At 37.5% G+C, this 16,488-nt stretch overlaps 1 protein-coding gene across 6 annotated transcripts in view; it reads right to left on the bottom strand.

Moving 5' to 3' along the window:
• Positions 1-16,488, bottom strand: part of ACAP2 (ArfGAP with coiled-coil, ankyrin repeat and PH domains 2) — a 127,824-nt gene that overhangs the window by 96,474 nt on the left and 14,862 nt on the right. The window lies entirely within an intron of this gene.

Genomic DNA, 16,488 nt, shown 5'->3' with positions numbered 1-16,488 from the left:
ATTTCCCTAATTTCAAATGAGATATTTCTTGCTCTTATTATGCTCGGTGTTGTTCAGAGATTTCTCTAATTCTCAAACCATGTTAGAGTGAAACCGTGTTCTAGGCTGCCATGTTGTATGAGGGTTTTCCCCAATTCTCGAACCATGTTATGGAAGTGCCGTGTTATACAGGGTTACCAGTATGTACCACTTCTTATTTGTCCAATCCTCTATCAATGGACACTTAGGTTGTTTCCATATCTTAGCTATTGTAAATAATGCTGCAATGAACATAGGTATCCATATATCTTTTTAGTATTTTGGATTTCTTCGGATAAATACACAGAAGTGAGATTGTTGGTTCATATAGTAGTTCTATTTTTTATTTTTTTGAGGAGGTTCCGAGCATACTGTTTTCCATTGTGGCTCCACCAATTTGCAATCCCACCAACAGTGAAGGAGGGTTCCCTTTTCCCCACATCCTCACCAACACTTGTTGTTTGTTGATTTACTGATGATAGATAGCTATTCTAACAGGTGTCGGGCGATATCTCATTGTGGTTTTAATTTGCACTTTCTCGACAATGGGTGATACTGAGCATCATTTCGTATGTCCATTGGCGTCTGTGTCCTCTTTGGAGAAATGTCTATTCAGGTCCTCTGCACATTTTTTAATCAGATTATTTGTGGTTTTGGTGTTAAATTTTATGAGTTTCTTATATATTTTGGATATTAACCCCTCATCAGATGTATCACTGGAGAATATCTTCTCCATTCTGTAGGTCATTTTTTTGTTTTGTTGATGGTTTCCTGTGCTGTGCAAAAACAATTTAGTTTGATGTAGTCCCATTTGTTTATTTTTTCTTTTGTTTCCCTTGCCTGAGGAGACATATACAAAAAGATAATACTAAGAACAATGCCAGAGAGTTTACTACCTATGTTTTCTTCTAGGAGTTTTATGGTTTCAGGTCTTACATTCAAATCTTCAATCCATTTTGAGTTTATTCTCATATATAGTGTAAGAAAGTGGTCTAGGTTCTTTTCTTTTTTCTTTTTTTCTTTTTTTGCCTGTATCTGTCAGTTATTTGATAAAGAGACTGTCTTTTCCCCATTTGTATATTCTTGCTTCTTTTTTCATAGATTCAATGACCATACAGGCATGGGTTTGTTGCTGGGCTCTCCATTCTGTTCTATTGATCTATGTGTCTGTTTTTATGCCAGTATCATACTGTTTTGATTACTACAGCCTTATAATTTGATATCAAGTAGGGTGATACCTACAATTTTGTTCTTCTTTCTCAAGATTGCTTTGGCTACTTGGCATCTTTTGTGATTCCATGTAAAGTTTAGGATTATTTGTTCTAGTTCTGTCAAAAATGCCATTGGTATTTTGATAGAGATTACACTGACTCTATAGATTGCTTTGGGTGGTTGCTTTGGGTAGTATGGACATTTTAACAATGTTAATTCTTCCTATCCATGAGCATGGTATATGCTGCCATTTATTTGTATCTTCAATTTCTTTCTTCAATGTCTTATAATTTTCCAAGTATAGGTCTTTTACCTGCTTGGTTAAATTTATTCCTAGGTATTTTTTTTGATGCAATTGTAAATGAGATTGTTTCCTTAATTTCTCTTTCTGATAGTTTGCTATTGATGTATAAAAAATGCAACCAATTTCTGAATATTAATTTTGTATCCTGCTACTTTACTGAATTTATTTATCAGTTCTAATAGTTTTTTGGTGGGCTCTCTATATATAGTATCATGTCATCTGCAAGGAGAATTCAGTTTAAAAAAAAAGAGACAATGAAAGGAGGGGCAGTAAATGTTTACTTCCCTGAAATTTAGAAACATTAATAAAAGAAACCATTATTATAGGAAATTCCACCTATTATGAAACTAAGGAATGGCTAAAATCCCATAGCATAAATAAAAATATATGTCCAGTGACAGAAAATAAGGACAAAATGAAAAGTGGAGCTCCCATAATTTCACTAATCTCAAGCAAACTACAGATTTTTTAACTAAATCAGAGTTCAGAAAAGTTCTATTAACAGGAAGGATATAACACAATACCCAAATAAACCTCTGTCCCAGTCTTAGCTGAGACTCGAACGTACTATCCGCCAACTACTTCCATAATGCCAAATGAAGTGCTCGACCACATGGACAAGACCTGCAAAGGAAGTTTTACAAAACTTAGCTGATCACCCACCTCCAAGTATTTTTTAAAAGGGTAGAGGTGGGAAGGATCTGGAAAAGATGAGATGGAAATGGTGGAGAAGGGATTTCTTTAGAGAGAGTTGTCAATATGACTCTGAAATCAAAGAGGGATGGATTGGTGCTTTACCCTCAGCTTTAGCCTAGTAAAAAGGGCTTCAAGGATATCACTCTGAAAGCTTCATATCTGCCTACTGGAGATTAGGGACTCTGTGGACTGGTTACCTGAGAAATCTAAAGACTAGCATTTGACTGAAGTGTTCAACGACAGCAGACAGAACAGAAGACTACAACTGCAAAGTAGCTGCAGTGTCACTGATAACTGGCCAAGGTGTTTCCCATTTGAAAAACGTGAGCCATTTCAGAGTTGTTTTGGGCTTATTTTATATCCTGGAATGGAGATATTTCTGCAGAAAGAGGCTGGAACCTCTGGATGCCAAGGGACTGACAAATGTTGTAAACAACCAGCCCAACAAGAAGCGTTTACCTTTGACAAGAGAAAAGCAGTTTTTCCTGATGGAGGTTGGGGAGTAATAATAATGGGAATCTTACACACTCTCTAGATTGGGTATGATAATTTTTTTAAACATTTATTGAGGTATAACTGACCTAACAATAAATTGCACATATTTAAAGTATACAATTTGATCAGTTTTGACCTATGTATATACCCATGAAGCCATCACCACAATCAAGATAATAAACATATATATCAGCCAAAAAATTTCCTCTGCCTTCTGCCTCTCCCTTCCCCAAGTACCTTCTGTCACTATCCATTAATTTAAATTTCCAAGAATTGTATATAAATGGATTAATATGTACTCTTTGACCTGGGTTCTTTTACTCAGCATACTTATTTTGAGATTCATCTATGTTGTAGTATCTATCAATACTTCACTCCTTTTTGGTACTGATTTAGTATTAAGATGTACCAGTTTGTTTATCCACTCACTTGTTGATGGACATTTGGGTTGTTTCCACTTTTCAACTATTAAAAATAAAACTGCTATAAACATTCATGTACAAGTCTTTTTATGGACATAGGCTTTCTTCTCTCACAGTAAATATCTAGGAGTGGAATTGCTGCCTCATATGGTAAGTTTGGTATGTTTAGCTTTTTAAGAAACTACCAAACTGTTGTTCAAAATGGTTTTGCCATATTCCATATCCACTGGTGAGGTATAAGAATTCCAGCTGCTCCACATACTTGCCAGTTCTCAGTATAGTCAGTCTATTTCATTTTAGCCATTATATAAGATTTGTAGTGGCCTATCAGTGTGTTATTAATTTGTTCTCCCACATAACTTTAAAAAGTTGAGCATCTTTTCACATGCTTATTTGCTATTCATACATTTTCTTTAGCTAGTCCTGAGAGATGAAGGGAGGCTTCTAGGAGGCCATGATATTAACAGTGAGACAAAGGATTACTCCCATGAGAATAGGAGTAAGCTAGGGAAAGGGAGTGGAGAAAGCCTTCCAGGCAAAGGCAACAAACAGCCTGTTCAAAGCAAGAGAGAGTATGACCTGCTTGGGAAGCTGAAATAAGACTTTCTGAGGAAAATGAAAAATCCATATATGTATATAAAATCTCCAAATTTTTAAATGTTGGCAACTTTTTAATCAATGTTAATTTTTAACATTATGCAGGTCAACACAATGCATGGCAAGCAAAATATGTTGATGGGCCAAATTAGACCATGTTCGCCAGTTTGTAAGCTCTGATGCAGAGGAACTAAATAATAAATAAGATCATTAATATGGCTGATCCAATAGACATACAGACATATAGCTATCAACTAAGATTTATATCCTGCAAACAGAGTATATACCTCCTATCTAAACGTTCACGGGCCACTTTAAAAAACTGATTTATTAATCCTCAAATTCATTAAGTTTCATAAAGCAGAAATAGAACCAATCACACTAACCACAATGCAATGAAATTAAAAATAAGTAAACCAAAAAAATCACAATCACTTAAGAATTTTTAAATTTTTCTCCTAAACAGTGTTGAGAAAATTAAAACTACAATAACAATACATGATAACTTAAAATATTTCACATCAAAATCTGTGAACTTTTTTAAAGAGAAAGCCATAGGCCCAAAATGGCATCACTCATGCTAAAAGTCCACGATACCAAACCGAGATTTTGTAGAGTTCAGAACAGGCCTCCGATGTACCACTTCGGCATGTGAAATATTTTGTGCTGAAGGCAATCAAGACTCTGCAGACTCACAAGAAAGTTTTATACCTCTTCCTTAAAGAACATCAATTAGGAGTCTTGCCCATAATAAGAGTTATCACCAGAAATAACTTTTATGACTTATCTATAGAACAGGACAAACATCCAATTACTGACCATCTGCTCTTATCATTTTGCAATGGCCCTCTGAAGCCCCAAGGAGTGAGGCATCTTACCTCATTCCTAGCTCAGAATGTCATATATACTTCATTTTCCCTTTCTGTCTCTGAACCTCTATATATGTGGGGTCTCTGACTTGGGCATGCATGTGGGGTTCCCTTACATACATACATAACTAAAGTTGGTTATTTTCTCTTGTTAATCTATCTCCTGTTTATTTGATTATAGGCCAGCCGAAAGAACCTTGAGGGTAGAGCCAAGTGTCTTCCTCCCCGACAATTTAATACCAGATCTAATTACACAGGTAGTAGGTCACATGGACCCATTCTATTCCCCGCAGTTCACTTCCCATAGAAAGAAAAGGCATTTGGCAGGATAAAAACCCTTGCCATTCCCGTCCACGCAAAAGATACCCTGATCTGAAAAATGATCCTTCCTTTTCTGTTGTTAATAGCTCCCTTGCCTCACCCTTCTGCCTATAAAACCCTCCACTTGTACAACCCCTAGGGTGCCCTTCTGTTGCTAGAAGAAATGTTGTGACTTTCATGAATTGTTTAATAAAGCCAAGTTGATCTCCATATTTACATGGTTTAATTTTGTTTTTTAACAACTCTAACAAAACCTAAACTCAAAGAAAAACTACTCTTAGTACTGAATATTAAACAAAATAATGTAAATGAACTCAAAAAGTTAGATTTACTTTACTTTTCTCAGAAAAGTAGACAGAATTATGAAGACTACATCAGATACAATAAAAAGAAGAATAAACTCAGAACTTGGGGGGTAGATAAAAAATATTATAGGACACCATGTTAACAAAATAAAGAGCAAAAAGCATCAATTTAAAAATTATGAATGAAGAAGACCAGATATCCACAATATTTTGCATGATCCTTTGTTACGCAAATTTGAAAGCCTGAGTAAAACACATACTATATTAGTTTGCCAGCGTTCCCATAACAAATTACCACAAACTGGGTGACCTAAAGCAAACTTTTCTCACAGTTCTAGAGTCTGAAATCAAGGTTTTGAAACCTGTAGGGTGGTGCCTTCTGGTGGTGCCCACGCATTCCAGGCTCGCAGCTGCAACACTCCAATGTCTGCCTCTGTCATGGCGGTCCTCTCCCTGTGTGTTGCCCTCACACTGTCTTCTGTCCTTATAAGGACACCAGTTACAATGGATTAAGGGCCCACCCTACTCCAGTATGACCTCATCATAACTTAATGGCACCTGCTGTGACCCTCTTTCCAAATAGGGTTACATTCTGAGATACTGGGGTTAGGACTTCAACATATCTATTGGGGAAACACAATTCAACCCATAACAAATACTTTTTGGTGAGATGAATTACCAAAGAGTGACAGTCAGAAAGGTTTCAAGATCAAATTATACCATAGCATGAAGAAGAAACTGGGCATTTGTTTTTGTCTTTTTATTTTTTCATTTAAAAAGTCAATAACACTATTATCAAAAAACCTAAGACAAAACAATAGCTCATTATAACTTAAAAATATTAATAAAAAATCATAAATAAATTATTAACAAACAAGATCTAGGTATGTTTTCAAAATTTATGACCAAATCAAGATTACTTATAGGACTGTAGTAATATTTAAATATTAGTAAATCCATTAATTGAATTTACTATGATAATGGGTCAAAGAAGAAAAGCAACATGATTATCTCTGCTATAGACTAAATGTTTGTATCTACCCAAAATTCGTATGTTGAAACCCTACTCTCTGATGTGACTGTATTTGGAAGTAGGGCCTTTGGGAGATAATTAGGGTTAGATTAGATCATGAGGGTGGAGCTCCATTATGGGATTAGTGCCCTCATAAGGAGATACAGGGACCAGCGCTGCTCGCTCTGTAAACCAGGAAGAAGGCAAGGCCTTCATTAAGAACCCCACCCTGCTGACACTCTGAGCTTGGACTTCCAGCCTCCAGGACTGTGAGAAATAAATGTGTTGTTTAAGCCACCAGTCTGTGGTATTCTGATATAGCAGTCCCAACTGACTAAGTCTCAGATAATAAGAAAGCAAATGACAAAATTAAATATCTGTTCCTGATTTAAAACCCTATTTAAAAAGTTACTTCTTTATGATACACACACACAGAAAAGACAAAAGCACTAATATTTGGATGGACTAGTCTTCACTCATTTTTCTTTTATTGGAGAAAAGTTAATATCTTCTGAAATTTTAGGTGTATAACCTCTCTGACAAAAATTATGATGATCCTTTTAGGTATTATGCTACTGATACAACAGAGCAAATACACCAGGAGTACAGAGGGAAGGTCATAGAACAAATAAATTAGAAAAGAAAAACTCATCAGGGTACTGGTTAATGAAATTACAGTTCAATAATTAGTACACAGCCTTTTAAAGAGCATGCAGCCATTTCAAGAGTAAGGTAGATCTGTTTGGACTGACAAAGAAGTATGACTATTATATTCAGTGAAAAAAAGCCAAGTGCAGCAGACTTAATATGATCTAATCTTATTCATGCAAAAATATGCATGGTAGCATAAACAGAGCAAATCGTCTGAAAGCATACACATAAGTAGTTAGCACTTAGATTTTACTTTAAATCTTTATATTGTAAGTTGCTTTTAAAACTTGTATAAGAAAAAAATTAAGTTTCATAATTTTTTTTCTTTTAAAGACAGAAGAGAAGGGTATTGCAGACCTATGGCAATGTTTAGGTGACATGAAAGAAGAAAAAAAGAGTAGGAGACACAAGCGGGAGTATATTAGAAGGACTTAGCAAAGTTTACCTCAAGGGCAATTTAAAGACTATGAATTTTGTGTATAAAAGTAAAAATGGGGTGGCCGCTTAGCTCAGTTGGTTAGAGCATGGTGCTGCTAACACCAAGGTTGCCGGTTTGATCCCCGCTTGGGCCACTGTGAGCTGCACCCTCCTTAAAAAAAGAAAAACAGTAAAAATGATGAAATGAGTATCTCAGGAAGAATATTAATACCATACAATAATAACAGGTAGCACAGGGTTGGGCAGGTTTCTAGCAAAGTGCTGCAATGAAACTGTCTACAGAGGGTGGTTACTGAGCTCAGTCTGAGGTGTGACAATCATTTTGTTACAAATAAGTGGGATACAAATATTATCACATCATTCACCTGCTAAAAAATCACTAATGACTATCCACCACAATTTTGAATGATTTACTTGTTCCAGAGAGACAGAATAAGGAATGGAGTTAGAGACAGCCAGTGGGAAACCGTATTACCTTGTAATCATTAAGTTAAAAAGATAGAGAGGGGGCCGGCCCGGTGGCTCAGGCGGTTGGAGCTCCATCCTCCTAACTCTGAAGGCTGCCGGTTCAATTCCCACGTGGGCCAGTGGGAACCACTGGCTGCCAGTTTAATTCCTCGAGTCCCCCAAGGGATGGTGGGTTCTGCCCCCTGCAACTATGATTGAACACGGCACCTTGAGCTGAGCTGCCGCTGAGCACCCGGATGGCTCAGTTGGTTGGAGAGTGGGCTCTCAACCACAAGGTTGCTGGTTCGACTCCCGCAAGGGATGGTGGGCTGTGTCCTCTGCAACTAGCAATGGCAACTGGACCTGGAGCTGAGCTGCGTCTCCACAACTAAGACTGAAAGGACAACTTGAAGCTGAACTAAGATTGAAAGGGCAACAACTTGACTTGGAAAAAAGGCCTGGAAGTACACACTCTCCCCAATAAAGTCCTGTTCCCCTTCCCCAATAAAAATCCTTTTAAAAAAGGGGAAAAAACGATAGCCAGGAAAAAAACACGAAACAAAAATAAAATATATATATATATATATATATATATATATATATATATATATATATATATATATTTTTTTTAAAGATAGAGAGGACTAAACATCTAATCTGTTTACATATAATAAAGAAGAATTCTGACACTCTTAGAGCAGTAGTCCTTGAATAAAAGTTCACAACCAAATCACCTTAAAAAGCCTTTCCAAAGTATCTATGCCTATGAGTCCTACTCTCCCCTAAAAGTTCTGGGTCAGTAGGTCAGAGCAGAGTCCAACAAAGGTATTTTGGAAAAAGTTCACCAAGTGATTCTGATGTGCACCTCTGGTTAAAAATTACAACAAAAAAAAATCACTTATGTGACTTCATGGATGGCGTCTCAAAAACTCAATTAAATATTAAAATAAAAAGGAAACTAAATATTCTTAATATAGTGGGCAAAAAGCCTTGACACTGTATCATCGATTAACTTCTTAGACTCAAACTCTACCTTCATCACACTGTCATAATTTTACTGCAATGACTGCTACCAGCACCTGTGGCCAGAATACAGCTGCTGGACTCAAATCAAAAGAGATGCCATTGTTTAGAACTCTGGGAATCATAGTAAAGCAGTACTAGTAATGCATTAGTGCTGGAGTCATAGGAACGATTACACACAACTTACACAATAGCTGATTGATAAGCAAAAAAAATCACCATAATAGTGTTCTACAATTGTGAGTGGCAGTTTGAATTACACAGTTTTGTAATTTGTACAGATTTTTTCTGTTGTCATAGCTAGCTTTCTGCCATACTTAAAAGACTGTAGTTTTTAAATAAACACTGTAAGAGCAAGAGTACTTCTTAAAACCTTAAATGTTAGATTTTTTTCAAGAGATTCAGAAACATATAATATTTTTGCTACGAATTCTTTTTCTAATCAAATGTTTAGACGTAAGTTACTTTGAGATATATATCTTCACACTACATATAAAACAACTCCTCTAGAAAGTAACAGAAGTTTTGAATGCTAGCTTTCACATACAAATACCCTTTTACTGCATTTTTCATGTCAAAAAATCAGGTGTCAGTGGTTTATGTCTTTTTAACCTCTTATGAAATGAATCAAACACATAAAAATAGAAGTGTACAATGCACTCCCATATACTCATCACCTAGTTTCAACAATTTTCAAAACTTTGCCATGCTTGTTTCATATAGTCCTACCCCTTTTTCGCTGATGTACTTTAAAGCAAACCCAGATGTTGCATTATTTTATTGATCTTTAATAGATAAATAATTTAACAGAACCTCTTTATCGTTATCACACATAACAACAATGCCTCAATAATCTCATGCCTATTTCATGTTTGACGTTCCCAGAGTGTCTCCAAAATGTATTTTTCACAGTTTTGTTCAATATATCATTTTGTACCCAATTGTTATACACTACAATATTTTGCTTCAAAAGTTGATGCTGGGGCAGCCGGATGGCTCAGTTGGTTAGAGCGCGAGCTCTGAACAGCAGTGTTGCCGGCTGGATCCCCACATGGGCCAGTGAGCTGCGCCCTCCACAACTAGACTGAAGACAACAACTTGGAGCTGATGAGCCCTGGAGAAACACACTGTTCCCCAATATTCCCCAATGAAAAAAAATTTTTTTTAAGTTAATGCTATATATACTATCCAAATTAGAACATGTCACATCTCTTTAAAAGCTTCTCACTGTTTCTATGACGAACCACCAAAATCCATAACATGACATACAAAAAGTCTTACCCAATACAAAGCCTCGCATGTGACCAAGACCTCTCCTACCTCTCCTAATGACCCAGTCCCTTCTCAATGGTTGTCGCCCTAGTGAAAGTTGACGGACTCAAAGAATCAAGAACATATAATCAGCTAACGGTAATGAAAAGGCAACCCACCTCATGAACCTTGATTGGATGCTGAATCAAAGAAAAACAACTACTTGTAAAAGACATTGTGAGATAATAAAAAATAAACGTATTGGTCTCTGCTCCCCGCTCCTGGCACAGAGCTCCTAAGACCCTTGGAATCTCCTGAGAAATAAGAGCAGTAGGAGCACCTCTTGTTCTAATGAGGCGACTCTGGGTGCCTCCTGGAAGAGGGCTGGTCACCACAAAGACCACGCCATGATTGGAACCTCGGGATTTTCAGCCCCTCCTCCCCTTCTCCAGAGAGGGGAAAGGGGCTGAAATGGAGTTAATAATTGATCATGGCTACGTGAGGATGTTCCTTCAAATCCCAGTTGTACAGGTTCGGAGAGCATCCAGGTGGGTGACCACATCCACACCTGGAGGCTGAGGCACCCCAACTCCACGGGGACGGCAGCTCCTGTGCTCCAGGAGCTCCCAGACCCCGCCCTATTATCTTTTCATCTTGCTATTCAACTACATCCTTTTTCATATCCTTTAATAAACTGGTAAACGTGTTTCCCTGAGTTTCTACGAGCCCTACTAGCAAGTTAATCGGACCTGAGGATGGGCTCAGGGGAACCTCTGAGCCATAGCTGTTGAGTCAAAAGCACAGTGGGATATGGTGAACTTGCGACTGGCATCTGAAGTCGGGGTGGGGAAGGGGTCTTGTGGGACTAAGCCCTTAACCTGTGAAAGCTGAAGCTATCCAAGTGGAGTGTGTCAGAACTGACTTAAATTGTAGCTAGTACAGGAGACTTGCTTCTTGTTGAGAGGAAAAAAAAAACCACCCATACGTTCATTGACCACAAGTGTCAGAAATGAAGCGTTCTATGGAATTTCATTTGGTTTCATTAGAGTAAAAGAGACATTCAGGGAAGAGAGATATAGTAGGGAAGAGCTGGGATTTTCCCTACACAGCAGGAGGAAAACTGAATTTTTCCTTTATAGACATTATTGGCACATTTGGGAAAATTACTGTATTATAAATATGGTTATGAAAGAGAATGTCCTTATTTTTAGCAAATACATAGTGAACTATCAAATGATTCAGAAAAAAATGTACCTGCTGTGTGTATATACCGCATTTCCCCAAAAATAAGACCTAGCCGGACCATCAGCTCTAATGCGTCTCTTAGAGCAAAAATTAATATAAGACCCGGTTTTATTTTACTATAACATAAGATAAAACATAATGATCTTTCCATACATTTTAATATATAACCCTTTTGACATATGCAGTGTCATACATTCTAAATTATACTGTTTATCCCACTTTTTTTTTTCCACACAACACATCATGGACATCATTCCCACAAATTGAGATCCCTACAGTCATGCACCACTTAACAATGGGGATACAGTCAGAAAAATGCATCGTTAGGTGACTTCATGCGAACGTCACCGAGCACGCACACAAACCTGTAGCTCTTGCTATGCAGCCCACTACGCCCCTGGGCTGTATGGCGAAGCTGGCTGCTCCTGGGCTACAAGCCTGTACAGCGTGTTACTGCACAAAACAACACGAGGTTAAATCAGGCACAAGAGAAAATGCTGCAATGAAGACACGCAATAAACACGAGCTGCATGAGGCTGTTGCTGGAGTAACACGACATGTGGCTTTACAGCAAACGTTGTTTTTAGAAGTAGAAAGAGTACCGTCCAATATAGCTATAAGAAGTATAGCATAATCAGTACATAAACCAGAAACACAGTCATTTGCTATCATTATCGGGTATTATGTACTGTATAAACTGTATGTGCCATACTTTTAACACGACTGGCAGTGGAGCCAGTTGGTTTGCACCAGCATCACAAACAGGTGAGTAATGCCACTATGACATTAGAACAGCTAAGGCGTCACTAGGTCATAGGTCCATTATAATCTTATGGGCCCACCATCGGGATGCGGTCCATCGCTGACCAAAACGTCAGTGATGCGGCACGTGACTATAGCCTCCTCGTCCTCTTAGGAAAGCCCATGGTTTGTAGCAAGGGTTAGCAAACCTTCCATAAACAGCCACAGAGTCAATATTAAGCTTTTCAGGGCCATACATCTCTGTTCCAACTACTTAATTCTGTTATTACAGCAAAAAAGCAGCCATAGATAATATGCAAATAAAAAGCAAGGCTGGGGTCCAATAAAACTTTACTTATAAACAATAAAATTTAAACTTTGTATTATTTTCATGCGTCATGAAATCATCTTTAGGTTTTTTTCTCAACCTTTGAAAATGTAAAACCTTAGTTGACTTAGAAATGACAATGTAATTTGCAGGGACCAGTGCAAAACAAACAAACAAACAAAAATAGGGCCTCTTGTTTAAAAATTATGAATTTCAAAATAGCGACAGCAGAGCATTAAACCAAGCACAGGGCTTTTCTAAGAGTGGCCTACCTTGACTGCACAAGTGACATAAAGTGCTCAGAATGGCCCCAATATATACTAAGCACTTTCTAAGTATCAGCTATCACTGTATTTTAGTAGCTAAGCAATATTATACTTAGCCAACATTCTACTTTCACAATTTTTCCTATATATATACAATCTGATAAACATCTTTGCTAATATAACTTTGCATACTTTTCCTATTATTCCTTTGGAGAAATTCATAGATGTAAAAATGCTAAAACAAACTAGATGTATTTTTAAATTCTAAATTCTAAATTTTAAATTCAAAGTAGATGTATTTTTTTAAAAAAAGTTTACTAAAGCTTTCCCAGCAATGGGAACTCTTAAAATTGTCACTTTGACAGACAAAAGTAGCTCACTTTAGCTTTAAATATTCAATCTTATTGCATCTTAGTAATTTTCTTCATCATGATTTCCAAGGCGCTTTTGGACACAATGTACAGTAGATTGTATTTTCCAAAGACGGCCACACATGGTCATCTGCAACATGGCCTTGCCATTCCATCGAGGAGCAGTCTATTTCTCTACTCCCTTGAATCTGGGTGGCGCTGTGACTGCTCTAACAGAATACAGTGGAAACGATGTCATGCCTTTCCAAACTTAGCCCTTAATTGACCTGGTAGTTTCAACTTCCTGTCCTTAAAAGTGAGCAGTCCTGTAGGTGTAACTACCCTAATACTAATGTGCTGTGAAAAGCCCGGGACGTATGGAAAAGCCCAGAAGGATGAGACGCCATGTGTGAAGAAAGGACAGAGAAAGACCAAGGCACCAGGGCATCAGACACGTGAATGAACAAGCCATGTTGGAAGTAGATCTTTCAGCCTCAGTCACCCAATGTCATAACATGGATCAGAGATGAACCATCCAGCCAAGGCCTTTCCAAACTCCTGAGCCACCAGTCATGAGCAAAATAAAATGGACATTAAATTTTAGGTTGGTTTGTTAAAGAGCAATAGATAACCAGAACATGACTTAAAAATAAACACGGATAAAAATTTTAAGATCATGTATCTCCAAATCAATGTGCACTTAAAAGATTACCTTAGAAAAACCCACCTATTCCAGTGATTTTGGAATTGCTAAAAGCATCTTAAGAACAATTATTTTATAACCACTTAAGAAACCTTAGTTACATTTTTTTCAAATATCTCATTCTGAGTTAGGTGTTCCAGGGAAAACAGTTTCAAAAAAAACTGTCTCACTGGATTAAGAAGCTGTGGTACATTTATACAATGGAGTATTACGCAGCCATAAAGAAGAAAGAAATCTTATCATTTGCAACAACATGGATGGATCTAGAGAACATTATGTTAGGTGAAATAAGTCAGAAAGAGAAAGACAAGTACCATATGATCTCACTTATATGAGGAATCTAAAGAAAAGAATATGTGAATGAACTAATCAGAAACAGTTTTGGGGACACAAAGAAAAAACCGAGAGTTGTTAGATGGGCGGGGGGGAGGGGCGATTGGGGATAAGGGGAAAGGTGAAGGGATTAGGAAGCAGCTGGTAAACACAAGGTGGCCTCAGGGTTTTTTGAAAATTAATTTGGGGAACGTATTCAATAATGTTGTAAAGATTTTGTTGGGTATCCGATGGACATGCGTCTTATTTGGGAGACCACCTCAGGGATACTGTGGATGCCTGATCATGGCATTGTACACCAGAAGCTAAACATTAATGAATGCCAACTATAATTTTATATATATAATGTGATGGCTGGGTGTGAGGTCGGAGGGATAGTGGATGGGGGGAGGGGGGTTCACAGTGTGAGGGATATAAATGATGAACATCTAAGTATTACCTTGTCTTGTACACCTGAAACTAATAAATTAAAAAAAAATTAAAAAAAAAACTGTCTCAGATTTTCTAAGCAGACAGTCAATTAAAAAATTAAGAGTTTATCAAGGTGGCAGGATAGAAGACCTTTTTAAATTTTTCTACAGAACTATAATAAGCATTAATTCTCTGAATAGTTCAGTTTGTGAAATTAAAAATGCGTATAGTATTTCCTTAGAAACCTCATATATATTCTTGTAGCCTAGAAACAGACTAGTAAGAGTCACTCAAGAATTTTAACAACTGCAAGAGGACATAAAGATTTTGGTTTGACTTAGGTACAGTAAGTCTTCATTTAATGCCAGTCGGTTCTTGGAAACTACAAGTTTAAGGGAAATGTATAACAGCAGTTTTGCCGTAGGCTAATTAATATAAACGAGGTAAATTCCTACAGCATATTTTTGGTCACAAAAACATCACCAAACTTCTAAATAAAGACGCAAAACACTTCTAACATTAAACAATAAAATAAATGTGAGCTATACACACATTTAAGAAAGATGAATAAAAACAACTAAGATCATTATTTTCCCACCGGCTCATTCCAGTTCAGGGTCCCGGGTGGCCAGAGCCTGTCCCAGCAGCTCAGGACGCGAGGCAGGAACCAACCTACACAGGACGCCGTTCTGTCAGGGCGCACTCACCCCCACAGCCACTCAGAAAGCGACAACTGAGACATGCAAACTCTCCTCACCCACACATCTTTGCGCAGTGGAAGGAAATCAGAGGATGAAGAGAAGACCCACGCAGACGTGGGGAGACCATGCGAAGTCCACACTGCCAGTGGCACCAGCAGGAAACCGAGTTTTTCTCACTAACGTTAATAACCAAACCATGTTGAACGAACAGATATCATTGAGGACCTGCTACTGTGAAAGAAAATATAAACAAGCCCTAGCAACTGTCATGTATTACTTACAGTTTTGCAATTCAATTGTACAATTAACAGAAAAAAATCCTAAAATAAAAATTATGGTATGTTATGTGAAAATGGAGAATGACTATCTTATTAAAGTAATTTTTGGCAATAAAAGTCTATAACGGAACCATTATATGCAAGGAATTACTAAGAGTGAAAGGATACGAAGAACTGGTGGTCTCTGTACCAGAGTTTATAATCTAAAAGGAAGAATGGGACGGCATCACATCAGTTTGTAAGGTAAAATTACAAAAGACTACCCAGAATTCTACAATTCTACTTACCAGCTCTACCTGGGTGTCTACTCCACTTGGGTATCTCAAATTTAACAAGTACAAAAATAGAACAATTAATTTTTAACAAAAACCTGTTCTTCCCTTGCCTTCTCCTTAGTAGTAAACAATACCTCCATATAACCAATTATTAAAGCCAAAAATGTCATTTTTTATTCTTCCCTATGAAAAAATTCAGCAACAATTCCTATTGATTCTACCACAAATACTATCTCACTGTCTCCCCAGTCATCTCTTGCCTGGCCTGGCCTGGTAAGTAGTTTCCTGCAATGGCTTCCTTAACTAGTCTTTCTACATTCACTCTCACCCCTCTACAGCCCATTTTCTAAACAGTAATCCAAATATTTTTAAAATATAAGCCTTACCATTTCTCACCACTGCTAAATGGCTTTCTAATGGCTTCCTATGGTACTAACCATAAAATCCAAACTTCTTAGGATGGATGATTTAGAAGCCCTACCACGACCTGGTCCCTCCCTGCCCATCTCCTACCATCCATTCTTTCTCTCGCTCACTCAGCTCCAGCCCACACTGGTCTTCTTTTTGTTCCTTGAAGATCAAGCTCCTTGCCTCCTCTGATCTACAAGCTTCTCCTTCCCCCTGGTTCCCCACCTATGGGACCAGTGATCAAACTTTGCATTGTCCACAGGAAGACAAACTTCATGGATGGAAATGACATATTATTACATCACCACCTACGAGTACTCTTGCCAAAACTGTTTAAACTGAATCTACCCAGAAGAAACAATCAAATTCAGAAAGCAGGATATTCTAC

This window comes from Rhinolophus hipposideros (genome assembly GCF_964194185.1).
Source record: "Rhinolophus hipposideros genome assembly, chromosome: 2".
NCBI classification, from domain to species: domain Eukaryota; kingdom Metazoa; phylum Chordata; class Mammalia; order Chiroptera; family Rhinolophidae; genus Rhinolophus; species Rhinolophus hipposideros.
This window is presented reverse-complemented; position numbering and strand designations above follow the sequence as displayed.